General features: G+C 39.9%; 1 protein-coding gene across 2 annotated transcripts in view; it reads right to left on the bottom strand.

The window, feature by feature from the left end:
- LOC125981238 (leucine-rich repeat and fibronectin type-III domain-containing protein 2) overlaps nucleotides 1-16,314 on the bottom strand; it is a 94,419-nt gene that overhangs the window by 32,769 nt on the left and 45,336 nt on the right. The window lies entirely within an intron of this gene.

Here is a 16,314-nt window from a genome sequence, read left to right as displayed (position 1 = left end):
GCGCTTTACGCTGTGTGAGAATGCATTCCGCCACTGAAACATGGTTTGGGATCCGAGGAGATATTTATCTGAAAATGTTGTTCAGAAATGGATTTGCTTGCCATAGGGATTCCACTGCCCTCAGTTTAGCCTTGAGGTATGATTTTGTGTGAACCATGCCTATATCTCAAAACATTCATGTTAAATCACCTTTCCCCATTTAAAATAATGGAAATGTAATTCATCTGTTCCCCTAAAACATCCAAAATGTGTTTTTTTTGCACCATAAAAAGTCAATAAGGGGGAAAAAAAAAGACGTTTCAATGCATTTCACATCATGATTTCATGATGGCGCATCTTGAGGCTTTTAACTGACTATATACAGGTATAGTTTGTAAATAGAAGCAAGGCCCTCTTTGGCAAAGGAAGCTTTTATCTCTTTAATCAAGTTGCAATCACTTAGAGGCTTCTTTATGATCTCATAATAGTGAAACGTTAAGCGAAGGCAGTCAACTATTTCTTGAGACCTTGTTAAATGTTAGCTGTCACGTCATTTATTTTAGAGAGTAGAAAAGTTCGAAAACTTTGCGGCAGGAAAATCAGGATTCAATTAAAGTGTCATCTTCTGATTGACGTCGACTGTAAAGCGTACTTTCGGACAAGAGCCAAGCTGGAGCCATAAGGGTTATATATTCTGGCAGCTAACATTTTACTCTGCTTTCAATCACTTTATGATGAAAAGCTTCCAGTCTTTCAAAACTTGAGTAAAACGTCGCTGACACTCAGTGTCAAAACCTGAGCCAATCCTCATAAAAAAATAAATTTGCTTTCAAAGAATGAGCGGGTTATGATCCATTGCCTTTATTAATGAGTCATGAGATGATGTTAATTTGGCACAGTCAAATCAGTAAGGCTTCTCCATTGTTTTTGGTACACGTTTTCCCAATCCACAAAAGCTTGATTATTTATAAGCGCTTGTATGCGGGCTACAATAACCAAGCGACTGTTGCTTGGCATGCCGGGAGAGTGGACAGATGACAGTTGTCAAGCAAGTGGCGCTGTGAAAAGTGGCTGGGGCTTTTATTTATTGAGCCATATGCAGCATTGAGCAAGTCAATATCTTTTTTTTATTGCATGGACACCAACACAATACACTTTACTCCACCCAATGTAACTGCCACAAACACCGGAATCCTGAATTGCAGCAAACCAGCGTGTCGTGGAGAACTGCAATGGGAGCGGATAAAGTTACATGCGGGTAAGAAAAAATGTCCCTTGTATACTTACTGGCCTAATTAAAGTGAAAGAACCTAGCAGCAGTTTCCGTATGCATTCGAACGGGAGGTCACGCACCTCGACGAATGGAGGCGCGGAGGAAAATCAATAGGAAACAAGAGAATGTGGAGAATGCAGACTTCTGCAGAGGCATTTGGTACCTGTAAAATCAATAAGCCAATCGCTGAGTCCCTTAATGGCTAAAAAGAGCTGTGCTTTCATTGAGATTTGTACTGGAATCTTCATGACTATGGTCTAGTCTAGTCTAGTCGGGGGCGTGATTACGCAAATATAGCCAATGATGTTTTCTGTGTCCAGTAAAGATGTATGAATTCATGACCAGACAGAAGAAGAAACAGTGCACGTTGATCACAGACTTGCGCTGATCTCACAAAAATCCTTTCATTTGAATGTATTATTTGAAAGACTAAATTTCTCCTAAACTTCAATTCGACTCAATTGTAAGGGATCTTTTTTTTGTATGACCTGCCATGGAAACAGAAAGCTTTTTTCCTGCAGCAATTTTCTTTGAAGCTTTGTGCCTCCAGTCTACTTTTGCCACTTATTGAGCAGCTCTAATAGAAAAGACAATATTTTGTCTGGCAAGAAGCCATCCATCCAGTTAAAGTAATGGCTGTGAGGGGACGTGCTCTTCAACTGACACATTTATGGCGTTGAGGGAAATATGCTCTGTAAAGTTTACTACGAGACAAATTTATGATGATGTGGATATTTTTCATCATTACACAAGCCATTAATCTCCTAATAGAAAGCACTTTGAAACCTATAGATGCCTAAAGACTCTCCCCATTTCCAACAAATACAGTGAAAAGTTTGACAGCCGTGCAACTGAGAACTAAATTAACGCTTGTAGGAGTCATCAAACAGAAGTCTAACCAAAATCTCATCAATGCACTTGTGTTTTCCTAACAATGCTGTAGTTCTTATTTGCATGTTTCCCACTGTGTGAATTTTCATCCAATATCTCAACTTCTCTTTCTGTCTCACTGTGACTCAGCCATCCCCAAAGAAAGCGCAGCGGGAGACTTCTTCAAAAACGACTTTTCAAGCTGCAGTTTTGTTAAAGGTTGTCAGAACTTGGTGATGAGCACTATGCATGGCTGTCTGCTCTAGATTGTTGCATGCCTAAGGAGACAAAACAAAAGAAAAAGCCATTCAGCGCAAGAGGTTTGTGCCGCGCGTCCCAGCGTGCTCACTCATTTAGCCCGCAGCAAGCTTCCTGTTTGACCTGATAACTACTGCTCATAATAGCACCTGACAAGTGCCCCTTCTAACAATAGGCTGGAATTGCGTGTTTTGCTAACATCATTGTATTCAGCAGAAAATTAAAGGAGCCACAGCAACTTTTTGACAGCACTAACCTTCCAGCACTTTGGATAAACAAAGTTTTTCATTATTAAAGTTAGCAAAAGTAAGCAAAAGCACTGGTTCACATGTTCAAGTTATTCAGGGTATCAGGAATTAGCCCTATGTACAATTGCGTGTCAGATTTTTTTACCTAAATTGTATTTTTATTTATTTTTTTTGTCGTAGTTTATCATCTTTGATGTCCTTTTCTCAGGATTGCTTTTATCATTTTAAATTGAGAGTTTTCTTTTGGTCATGATGGTGAAGAGTTGCTTTTTACTTGAGCATTGATGGAGAGCATTCTTCCATCAAGCATTTGTAACAATGCAGCTCTACTTTAAAAAGCCTGGCATGATTGGGCTCCACAGGGGCTGCATCCATTTCAGGTGCCCCCGACCTCCTCAGAGGTCAAGTGGGCCCCCAACAGAGCCCAGGGCTACAAACTGCAGGCTGAATATTGTCAAACATGGAGGACATCTGTGCAGATAAATAGGAGAACCTTCTTGACCTGAAGAAATTGCACATTCCCAAACTGTGACTTTAAAAATGCGCTACTTTATAAAGGACACAAATGTACTGACAGAAACCATGAAATTAAAAATTTGCTTGCTGGCTGCCTTGATCCGGCAATGTCGTCGTCTATAGGAACCAAAATAATGCTTTCGTGTGTGTGTGTGTGTCTAATATCCATATGTCCACAATCCATTATCCATATCCATCGTTACGTGCCAAGTGTATTGACACAGAGAAAGACAATGCAATGCATAAAGAATGAAAGACAAAGCGCAACATCAACAGCTGCGCTTTTGCCCTATAACAGCTTTGATCTCATAAACAAACAACATTAGCATAAATTGGAATGTACCAATATTCTTGGGTTTATCTACACTGCACAAAGACTTGCATAGTCCAGATTAATGCATGGAATTCTGGCTTGACACTTTTAAATCGTGTGCTTTTGTATTTCCATTATCGCCGCCCCCGTTCCATTAAAGCAGCCGTTCCTAATCTTTTCCGTGTTTTGCATATGTAAAAAACATTGAATGTTTTAGTGTTTTGTTTAAAGATGTCAGATATCTAATCTGATTTGAATATATTTGAATAAAATTGTAATTTATACTTAATTTGAAAAATATTTAAATGTTCTAGTTGCTCCATACAAAATGTTGTTTTCCACAGACTCTCAAACTCCCATCAAGCTAAATTTCACTTGGCAATTGTGGGGGGAAAAAAAAGCTCACTTAGAGGCATGTTTTCATAAATAAACAGCTAATGTAATATTTATTTGTTGCATTTTTTACTTGATAGGGGCCAGACTATCCAGAGATTTGTATACAAGCAATTAAAGATAATTTTCCACAAGTAGACTTTAATCTTGTTCTCATTTTTATTTTATGATGGAACTTTGCCCACCACTAAAAAAAGATAAACACATTTGCAAATATAAATCACCTGTATGATTTCATTTGCTGTAAGGTATTAAAAAAAAAAAAAAAAATCAAGTAATTGTAGGGGTGATTTTTTCTCAAGCAATGAGGCGGTGTTGATAATGCTGTCTTTAGTTTGCACATTGACGACATCAGGTGGATTCTTCTTTCCTCCAAAGCAATATTTCTGTTTCTTACACGTCTAAAAATATCCAATCAAACTAGCTGTGGATTTGTTAACATCTTTATGCAGAATTGGAAGGTGAGAGAATGGAGCTATTCTCAAACGAGGAGTTTTCCCACACGGATTGCACCTGCTCATTAAACTCAATGGTGCATATGGAATTTTTCTTATTGTCAGGCGTCAGGTATCACATAAAAGGCAGCGCTCTCAGCCGCTGGATCTCACGAACATTCTGCCATACTGACAGTGTTGTCTCCAAAAGTCTCCAGGCTGCAATAATGACTGCAACTTTGCGGATGACAGAGGGTCGACAAATTGTTTCGTCTTAATGGTGTTCCGAGGGTTTTTGAGGGCAACCTGCAGCCCCCCCTCAAGCGCTGCACTACATTTTTTTTTTAAAATAAGGATAAAAAATATTTTAAGCGCACCCATCTGTTGACATGATAAAGTTTGACCATTTTTGTTACAAGGACTTTCAAATGTACCTGTACCTCTGCTTGAGCTGTACCAATATGCTTTGTCCATTGTTTTTTTTCTTTTTTTTCTTGTTAGCACACACAGAAGCGGGGGAAACACATCCAGCACAATAAAAGAGATGATACCACTATTCTGGTCTTATTTGTTTTATTTTGCAATAAAGTCGATCTCCTGTTCAATTTTATCGAGCACCGGCTTGTGCTATTCATGTCCTTATAAAGCAATACGATGTGCGTCACGCGCCTTCAAGAGCTTTTATATCATAACATTGGGAGTGTTGCTCATAAACTTTATGACTGAAATATCCTAGGCCCATGGGGGGGGGGGAGCAATTTTTTGCAAGTGAATTCACATTACTATCCAAAGCAAGTCTAAAATAAATAAAAAATACGAGAAACGTTTGTGTGGAAAAGGCTAGGCACTAGAGGGTGATCAGCCTTTAGTATGGCAGAATGTCACTCTTGTCAAAATACTAAAATGAGCCATTAATGTCCCAAGAAAAAAATCCATGTGACAGATGTGGTCATTGCTTGGGCTTCTGGCAGATGCCACGGCCGACCGCCATTAAATACAGTGCATCGCAAGCTTCGTCGTGACCAATCTTGCCATCATGTTGTCTGTCATCCATAATGTCTGGCTTTGCTGCAGCCTCGAAAAAAACAAAACTCCTTTGATCGTATTTTGTGAATTCATTGATTTGTAAAATTGCTAGATATTCATGAGCCTCCAGGAGTCCAGCACTGTGTAGTAAAAACGTGACGAATATGCCCAGTGTGCTTTATTGTTAAACATTCCAAAGGTGACTCATGTTTGCTTTCTCAAGAAAAGTCCACACAACATATTGAAACACTGACCTGCTAGAGATTCTATTTACTCAGATAGTGAAAGCACACCCACAGAGACATGGTGGACATATTACAGCTATCATCCGTGTGACTCCTCGAGTCCTTCTTTGAGTTGTGCTCCTCAGCCACAGCTCAGCATTTCTTTTAAAGCGCCTGGCGATTGCCAACCAAGACTTCAAGTGGATCATTCTGAATCTTTCTTTGTCTGTTCGTTTGCCACTTCTGACTGCCTTTTATGAGACCTTGGAACATTGTTGTACAAATGATGACTCATCATCTTTGTATGCAACATAGTGGAGGATGAAACGTGACGCTTATCTCGTGCAGTAACGAGAGGTTATGTATGCATTGTCTCAGTGTGCTGTATATTATTCGAAGCATTCAGAAATTGCAGCTCAGCAGGAAAATATTCATGCGGAGAGAGGAATGCCAATTTATGAATGCCTTCTACTGCTGGCATGGCTGATTTTCTATGGAAGGTCACAAATGCGCACTATTGAGATGTTTGCGGCGCTGACAATCAATCAGTTCCTGTCATGATGATCTTTTATTGTCAAGAGTCACTGCACATAGCATGTCTTGAGAAAAATGATGCAGCCACTCATCCTGAAAACAGAATTTTTCAGCCTTTTTTCACCATAGCTCTTTTCTTACGTTGAGCTCCTCTGGCGCAGTGGGGGAAGCAAGCAGTGAAAGTCCAAGGCACCCTGGATATTGGAGAATTTCCAACAATACCGCTTACATTTGAGCTATTCGGGAATAGGATAAAAAGTCCATTACATTTACGCAGCAATAATGCTGACATGTCAAAATAGGCCTAAGCGATAACACAGTAACGGCTATTTCTGTCAGTGGCCTCGTCTATTTGTAAGGCAAACATTTGCCTATTAGATGTGATCAAATGTCAAATATCCAACTCCCGAGGCAGGATTCCTGTGTCTGAGCACTTTTCACTGTCCGTTGCTGTCCGTTAGCTCCTTTACTATTGATTTAGTGTTTTGCACCTTGTGATGTGGTGGGGAACTTTGGAAGAGGCTAACAGTGATTTTCTTCGCCCTGTTAATCGAAGTCAAGCTCACAAATTGAGCAGCCTGTTAGTAATACACATCAAGATTTGGGTGGGAAAAAAAAAAGTCCAGCGGCTTCTGGACACAACTGGGGTTTAATGTGTCGAGGTACTGTTCTCATTTGAGTTGTGAGGGACAAAACACAGGTATTTCCTTATTTTTCACCATATTCACAGTAAAGCCAAGGGCTATTTGGGTTCAATTACCGTTGACGGGCCCTCTGTTTTTCTTCTCACTTCATGAACCGATTCCCTTCAATTTCAACAAATGGTTCTCGTCTCACACCACTTAAAACAGAAAGGACAAAAGATCGATTTTTTTTTTTTTTTTGTTCCATTCTCTTCGAGCGGCATGGTGCATGACAACATTTTGGTCAAATTAACAACGCAACAAATATTATTCCACATACTTCCATTTGGGTGACAACATTGAAAGAGGAAAATGCACATTTGTTTTCTCCAGCTTTTCCACCGAATAAATAATACTTGATTTTGTAGAATATAATCAACGGACTCATTTTACAGCACATCTCAAATCTGCTATAAAATATTTAGAATATTCCCCTGCATGCCCAAATGTACTGCTGGGCAGTTTGTTTCAAGTAATTGCTCCAAATGTACGCTACTTAATTTGTCCAGGTGGGATTTTAGAACAACACGTTAGGTTCACTTAAGGAGAAAAAGGAAATGACTTCTGTTAGAAGAGATGATGTGAATTTTCTCATGGAGATTAGATATATTAGCAATGATTTGCTCTTGCTACTTGATCTTCCATTTACGACAGCTAACAACTCAATAGTAGGTAGCTCGACACACATTCTTCATCTTCTCCTCAAAATAATTGCCCGAGTCAATCCTTTAGCTGAAATGATTGCATCTGGAGTGCTTTTTGATCATCTTTATTTAAGATAAAAGGAGCAAGCAGACATCAGATTAAAAACACACAACATAGGTCTACTGAGGTCTGCTAAGCAATCACCTATAAAACATGATGATATGATTTAGTTTGAAGTTTCCGACAAGAATTTTGATCAGACTTCAAAGTATATGTCAATTTAGTGCTATCTTTGAACAAAACGTGCGAGCGTTGGCCACATCTTCATCTTCCATGAAGCCCCTGGGGCACACGGCAAGATTTGAAAACCGTCGGCCGACTTTGAAACTACGAAAGACACTACCTACGCGAGAAAGCGGCAGAAAAAAAGGTCAAAGGTCAAAAGAGTGGCGACCGCATCAGAAATCTTTGAAATCTCAGTTACTCAATCCCCTTCAACCTTTTATTTGATTTTTTTAAATGTGAATTTTCTCCAAAGCAAGCCTTAAACGAGGCATCGAATGTATCGCACGAGGCTTTTTATGTCGTCGGCTGGAGTGATTCAAGCGCACGCACACTGAAGATGAAACATCATATTGCATATTTTGCTTCAGTTAATTGCTTCCGTGCTCCTGTGATGACAGCGCTTGCAGTTTGTGAGTCTGCTCACAACAACCAGTCATCATAGTGGTGCAGATGGTGAGTTAGATTTGGAATCAATTGTTTATCTTTTGATTTTTACAGGTTGGGAGTGCTGTTGAAGTGATTGGCCCAGACGCCATGGTTGCTGAGCAAGGCTTAAATGATGCCTGGCTCTCCTATTTGTTGTTGATGGACTGACTCCAAACATGTGTTCAGTCCTGACCACAGTATTCTGAAGAAATTATTGTTATTAGATTTATTGAATAGAGGATGCAAAATGCTTTTAGTACAATGTAGCCTGTTAATGAATGACGCACGCGTCACGTCACTAGTAACCGTTACTATGACATCCGAAGCTGCTACGATAATTCCAAATGGAATTTGCATCTCATGAAAACTCCACAATCTGGTCATTACAAGGGCCGCACTCTTTTGTAGTTGTACATAAATTTCCAAGCTATGAAATCAGATGCATTACATAATGCAAACATGGCTTGAATTAATTTGGGGGAATATTCTCCCACTATGGATAGCTTGGATATTTGTAAGCAACCAAAACAAGTAACTTTTAGAATCATAGAAATTGAATGAGATGTAAACTCTATAGAGATCTGTACAGAAATGATGGCGGATTTTAAATGTGAAATGATGACACTTCATAACTCACAATGCCATTATTATAATATTTATGGAAAGGCTGAGGAGATCAGACTTTTGAACTCAATGCGGTGTGTACGTGCTACCTTCAGAAGTGCTAATTTGATTTGTGTCAGTCAAGTACACAACACGGAGAAAGTGTGAGAGGAGTGCAGTCATATTAAAAGAGCTGCTATCAATTCATCAAGGATGCCGCCGAGAGGACACTTCAACTTTAAAGCTAAATTGGGACATTTTCTTCCCAACGACTGCACTTTATTACAAAGCACTGGGAACTTTAAAGTCAAAAGTTAGCAATCTAAGATGAACCGCTGCCACATACTGCCCAAATCCAGAACAGATATGGTGTGTTTATGTACGTGTTCAATTTCCACTGAGAGTCAGAATTTAGAGCAAAGTTAGGTCCCACACAGGCTTACAAATAAGTAACTATAGTATTTCTGCGAGTAGAAGATATCGTGAATGTCTGGCGTGCTGAGTTGGTGGTCTAACTTCAGAAAGAGTTCTGACATTTTTGTGTCAGTTGTGTTGGTTGCACACATCAGTAAATGCGGCACAACGTACGCATGCTTTGCAGGCTCCACGCGCCCATAAGTAAACAAAACATTTGTCAAAACATTGTATCAAAAGCGGATGGATCTTGGCTATTGTGAATTTGAGGGGAACATTTTTGTTGTATGTAATATAGTAAAAAAATACACATTCCTTGGTTGAATTAAAGAGCAACAAAAATTTGACAAACAACTCGGGAGCTTAGGGAACTGAGCTAATGGCAAATAATTAAAAACAGCTATCGTCCCGAAATGTCTCACACTTCATTTAGAAAAAAAACAACCGTTTTTTTTTAATGATTCCCTCTCTCCGTTTTTCATGATTCATTGAGTGGCAAGAAAATGAAGGGAAAACATCCACAGGGCATAATTGCTCATTGATTTGGAGTCACAGTTTGGAGCAACATTTTGGCGCTGGAGCATGCAGCCTGCACGTCTGATTCACAGCCTCGAATTTGGATCAAATCACCAGTTTGTTCTTGTACACTCATTAGGAGTAAACCCATTGCTTCCTCAGCTCTAATTACAATGTACAGATTGTAACAAACGCTGTTGTTGTGGGGTTTTTTTTTGGAAAGGTTTGTGTGCAGCAGGTCCTTTGTAAGGCAACCAATATAATATAATGTTATAGAATAACGCCACAACACAATTCCAAAATCAAAAAAGCACCAGTTTTCTCCATTTAAATTGACCCTACACGTTGTAAATTTAATGGCGTACAAATATAGCCAATTTAATGGGACAGCTAAATACTGTAGAAGCTATGTAATGTAGCAAAAATCAATGTAGACTCTTATTTAGAGCCACGCATTGTAGTTTTGTCTTTTTCCTATTCGTGATTAATTAGGACTGCACATTTAACTCTCTTGCTTCAGTTAACACACACACACAGCCACAGCAGTTCACTCAGGCTTGCTTCCTTTTTTTTAATTTATTTTTTTGCTGGTGAGCAGCGGGGCCCCAAGGTTAGAAACAAAAATGCTTTCGCTCCAGAGATCTAAAATGAAGAGCTCGTCATGCCGCTGCGGAGTGATAAGATTCAGGCTCTGCTGGGGATGTCACGGCTGTGAAGAAGCTGTAATTTATAGAGGATTTGAAAAGCTTATCTTTTCAAACCCTTGGGCAAAATGAAGAAATATTGGGCAAAAACAGACCAATGCAATATGTCATTGTTTTGGTGAGGCGTAGTGTAAACATGATATAGATGAAAGATCTGCCATTACACAAAGTTGTTTATTATTTTAGGTTTCAGAAAGTGAGTGATTGGGTTCAAGTAGCACTGCACTGGCATGATTCATTTGATTGTGAGTAGAACGATATCAACTAAAAATTAGAATGGCAGGTGAGATTGTCTGTGTCCTCTCTGTTAAAGCAAAAAAAAAAAAAATTCTAAAGGCGCCATGGTTCCAAAAAACAAAATCAATAGGCTCTCTGGTTTGTGTCAGGTTGTATCAACTCGTTAATATATTCGCCTGAGTCATGCTCGCAAATGAGTCGGCACGCAGTGGGACACACATTTGTCGTAGTTATTTTTTGATTACAAGAAGGCGTCACAGTATATAGAACTACCATATGTAGAATATTAGACTATTTTATATTTTACTTTACTCAAGACATTTATAATATCTTAAAAACCCGATGTGCTAGGGGGAAAAGGAAATACGTATTCACATGACCTTTAGGGTTGACTGTTACGTCAACATTGTGGTTTCTGGAAAAGAACACACTGCAGCAAATTGAAAGTACCAAAGTCAGTGGCTCGTTCACACCTGCTCTGTGCTTGGAAGGAATACTGTGCTGGAACTGCTGAGTGTGATGAATGGGCCCCCGCTTTAAAGCAGGGGGTCAACACAGTTGAAGAACAACAAAATTCATGAGGGAGAGCCGGATCAGAGCTCAGGAAAAGCTACACAACACACTTCTCTCAAATAAATTGCATCTGAAAGAACAAATATTAAAAAAGGAAAAAGCAATTGAGGTGCTTGTGCTTCCGATTTGAAAGCCATATTCCTTTTGGCATATTCATATTGAGCGGTTCCCCACGCTCGTTAAGTGTTCTCATGTTCCGTATCCTGGCTGAGGCGGCATATCTGTTCCCCTGTGGTCATACTGGTCAGGAGGAATATGAATGCAGTCACTGGTGTTTCACAAAGGAAGGGAGACGTCGCCTATCTTAACCCTCCGAGGCAACAATAGCCAAGCCCTCAAAAGTCTCGTTGGAGTCAAACTATTTCTGAGAAAACTGGGAAAATCACATTTAACTGTAGCCGTGTCTTGCTTCCAATAAATGTCAAATATTGTAATACCTTTGGCCAATTGTGAAAGTTCACCAAGTACACAAAAAACAGAGGAAACATTCGGGTTGCATACACACCACTTCAAATTGCTGCTGAAGTTTAAGTGAACAGTATATGCGTGTGTGTATGTGTGTGTGTCTTTAGATTTGTTCATATGCTCATTTCAATCAAGACTAATATTTAGCAGCAATATTTATCTTTTCTTAAGCCAAAGTCACATTTTAGCAGGAATGACTGGCCATAGTCCAATGCGGATGGATCTCAAAAAGTCAATTAGGATCTGTTGATATCTTAGTTAGTTATTGATGAGTTGCTTTTTAACTTATTAGTTCCATAATATCCACTATTACCTATCATCATTAGCATTATCACTCTTAATTAGCCATTTCAAAACAAATGAAAGGGACACAGTTGGAGTAAATGATTAGGCAGGTGCTCGGAGGGGGGGGGGGGGGGGGGGGGGGGTCATAATTAATTTCTAACACCAATTCTATTTGATGCCAAATTGGTGTCAGGAGCATCAATTAGTTATTTGAAAGGAAACAACAATCTGCAGTTGGGAAAACAAAAATCACTCCAAAACACACCACGCCAGCATCTATTTATTATTTTATAACAGATCAAACACACATGAATGTTTTCACCTGCCTCCTGCAATCAATCGCGTTTCAGCACCATTGCATGACACCGAAAATGAGCTAGCTCCGCTTTTGCCATCAAACTAGATTTTAAAGCAAACACTGGATGGAATTTTACAATCATTCTCTATTCTGGTTTGTCTATAAAAGACGGGAACAATAATGGACTGGCAGGGAAATGGTCAATGTGCTCATTCGTCTCTGCCCTCTCCATAATTTCACATGCGAAACAACAACTTTGTAACATTATCTGAGAGCCTTCTTTGCATGTGGAGTCTCTCCCCAAGGTAAAATTGGCCTACTTCAGAGAGCATCCTCCGCATCCATCTGTCGTAGCCGTAAATTGCATTTGCCTGCGATAGCAGGTTATCTCATCTGTCAAAGCAGGCCTATCAATTTCAGCGTGGAAGCCTGAACAGAGGGCATTAACCCTCAAGCATCATTTTGCCATCAGACATTGCAAGCCGTGATCTCAACCTGGCAGACCCACACCGGGGACCATTCTCTTCTGACTGTTGGCCGAGACAAACGAAAAAGACAGAATAACAATCAGGGCCTACTGAATAAGAAGGACTCCTAATCTTTTTTTTTTTTTTTTTTTCCAAGGGTATTCCTATGAAAGTGAAATGAGCGCAGATTTTGCCGTTTGCAGTGCGAAAGCAAACAAAGTAAAGGCTAGTCTTGCTACAATCTGTCATAGAGTAGAAAATGAATCGGTATGATTTAAGTTCAAAAAGATCATTTATTGCGAAGCATGCCGGAGGAGTACTTTGCACAAAACAATACCAACAGAATTCAAATATTAAAGAATTTTCTATCACTAATATATCTATCTGGTAGATGCATATATCATCAGTTAAGCTCATCAATCGGTTTTATACTCACTTGTATTGTGCCGCACAAACATTTGATTGTGTCATGAGTGAGGATGTTTGTATTTTCCGTCTTCATATTTTTTGTTCTGTCACGGTCAATCTGATACGGTCAATCCAATTAGATTTGTTTTTTGGGTGTTCACAGCTATTACAGATTTTTCAGATAAAGGCCACCACTATTTCCCCTGCCGTCCAATGGGAGTCTGAGCCGGGAGCTACTTTCCACTTCATTCTCAGTCAATTAAGGTTGACTTTGCATGTTTGCCCACGACATAGTTTGCCCAGTGAATAACCCCGACTATAGTGGATTTATCACCATTTCAATTAAATCCCTTCACATTGAATTAAATCACAGAGCTCTGTTTAAGTTATCTAAGCCATGTTAGATGTAAGAAGTAATTTTGTGCGACTTATGTTGTGATTCCAACGCCGTCCGTGTATTTCAATTCAATCGGCAGTTCTGGGAGGACTGCAAAGGTGAAATCCTGATTTGTAAAACTTGGTGAAGTTTGAGTCAGAATCTCCGTCACTAATTACACACAGTCGGTAGAAATTTGAACCACGCCATAAAGTCAAAATCATACATGACTGGCATTAACAAAACACATTCAACCCCATTTTGAGATCAAATAGCAACAATGCAAAACGCTAGCAACGCTGCACAAAGCGCACACTCGCCAAAATATTACTTGTGAAGGTTGGAATGAAGGGGAAACAAATTCAACGGGTGACACAACGAAAGCCTTTGATGACACAGAGTTGCAAATGTAGAATAACAAAGCACTGAAATAATCACAACAAAAGAGGCCACGAGTAGGGATAACATTTTTTTGGTCCTTTGGAATGGTATGTTAATGGTGCAGCACCCAGTCATGCTACTGGGATGTTGGAATTATTCTGAACAGTGCTGAATGACTTGACAAATGGGACTTTTGCATCTTATAAACCTGAGCTACCTGCCAGAACTAAGGTCGGTATGGAAGCAGATGGGAATAAACTATTCCTAAAAACCCAAGTTATGAAAGATGATCTCACCAAAGGAAAAATGTTTGCATCCAGATGGCAATGTGCAATCAGAAAGAAAGAATTGGCGGGCCCGTACAAAAGTGTGCAAGTCGGAGAAATGACAGCACGTCAAGTCTGCCTTTACTTGACACATTAAAAGCGTATTAAGGAGAGCAATTGAAGTGACTCCTGCAAAATGTTTGCTTTCTGCTGCCTTAAGCCCTTAAAGAGCCCACGGACTGGTGAATGGCTCTTAAATGGCTGGTCACAACATAAAATTTATACTGTTGGCACTTTGAAAAATAAGGAAAGCTGTGTTATTCACTCGTAGGTTTTCACTTGGACCCGTTTTGTTGGCCATCATCCGCCAACATAAAACGCTGTTCCATTCACTGTACTATATCTTGCCAAACTTGTTAGTGTCCATCACGGTTTGAATCTTGTTATCTCTTTAAAGCAATATCATTTTATTGCTCTAGCTAATGTTGTCTTTGTATTCGCATACTTGAAAGCAAATAGGCTGTATACTGTGAAACTAACATTGTGCTTCAGGTACTGATCATTGTAAATGTTAGAATTGCAAATGAATAGTAGTTCATTGAGTGAACTTGAAAGTCATTGAAAAGAAATCTCCTCTCAGCATTAAGCAATTCAGCCGACTCAATGCTCTTAGGTTGGGTCGAATCAATTTATTATGGTTGATTAAACATTAATAATGATTGTATCAACTTAATTCATCTGGGTTATAGGCACTAGTGTAATTTTACTTTGTCCAAACCCATTAGACTAAGTAGGCCAATGGTTACAGTGTATAAATGAACTGCAGCCAGTGCTATTATAACCTTAAAGGAACATTCTGAATATTCTGTGAGGAATCATTTGCGTCGCCTGTCAGAATTTAGTCAATATCTGGACAAATGTGCAGGCACATCAACTATTTGACCATTTCCATCATTATTGCATCAATAAATCTAGATTGTGCATGCTGTCTGGTTGCCGTAGTGAGGTCACAAGCTAACTAACAAACAGAAGGCAACAAACAAGATGAGGCAGGATTCTTTTCTAGCATTGAAAATAATAATTCAAACTAATATCTTGGTGTTCCTTTGAATAAACACTACTGTCTGAGGATTCTCATTTCTTTGCTGAGAAACCGTTTTGCACATAATAGCTACTCCGGTTTCTATTGCCTTGCACTGACCGTTCTTGTTTTTAGGTGACATGATGTATTTTTATCCTGGACGCTACTGACTACTATACTTTGCTGCATGCAGTGTCCTCATCAGTGAGTCATTTAGCACCATCCCGCTTTTGTAAATTTGTGGCTTTCTAATGCAGTGCTTTGAGAAGAAATCATCTTATTTTATTTAGGGAATGAAGCCTGCTCTGAGATTTTTTTTTCTTTCTGGGGGGGGGGGGCATGTTTGGAAGAAGATGAATGCCCCATTGAGGGAGTCAGGTGCTGCCTCCCACTGCAGCCCACACTCGTTCTGTGCTGGCCATGCATGATCTGCAAAAGCCATCCCAAACCTCCAGGCTGGGATTTGCTATTGCGACCCTTCAAGGAACTGCTTGTAATCCACAAGATTACTGCGGGTGGGGGGGGGGAGGTTTCACATGGAGCCTCGAAGTGGCTATCGATCCCATTATCAGACGCTCCCGTCCAATCTGAGTAATTATGCGCGCGCACAGGCTGGTATTCCATTGGGACGTTAAGTTTGTCAACATCATCAACCATGAGCACGTCGGTGCCATACACACACTGAGGACTTGACCAGACAATAGCCCACTTTAATTAAACGGAGAGTATTAAAGAAGCGTTTGGGCTAGCCCCCTCCCTTTCACGTGCACACGCACAATTTGCAGACGCACAAAGCGCACCCAGAATTAGTATGCGTCAGCCACCAGCATCATTGCATACACCGAATCCCACGCAGCACGCTTTCCCCGCATTTAGCAAGGGGAGAGGGGAAGAAAAAAAAAAAAAAGACCCGCTGGAACTCGAACAGTCTCAGCAGTCTCCGTCGGACTGATCCCATTGCAATCGGGTTACCTGTGATTAACTAGGAGCAACCGCGAGCCAGCTTCCAATACACCTTCAACACTGCAGAATGCGTGCCGTGCACGGAAAACTACATTTACATATGAATAATATCAATGAATGAAACCGATCCACTCGCATGCAGCATTATTAGAAACAGATCATGCCATTTG

This window comes from Syngnathus scovelli, chromosome 14 (genome assembly GCF_024217435.2).
Source record: "Syngnathus scovelli strain Florida chromosome 14, RoL_Ssco_1.2, whole genome shotgun sequence".
NCBI lineage: Eukaryota > Metazoa > Chordata > Actinopteri > Syngnathiformes > Syngnathidae > Syngnathus > Syngnathus scovelli.
This window is presented reverse-complemented; position numbering and strand designations above follow the sequence as displayed.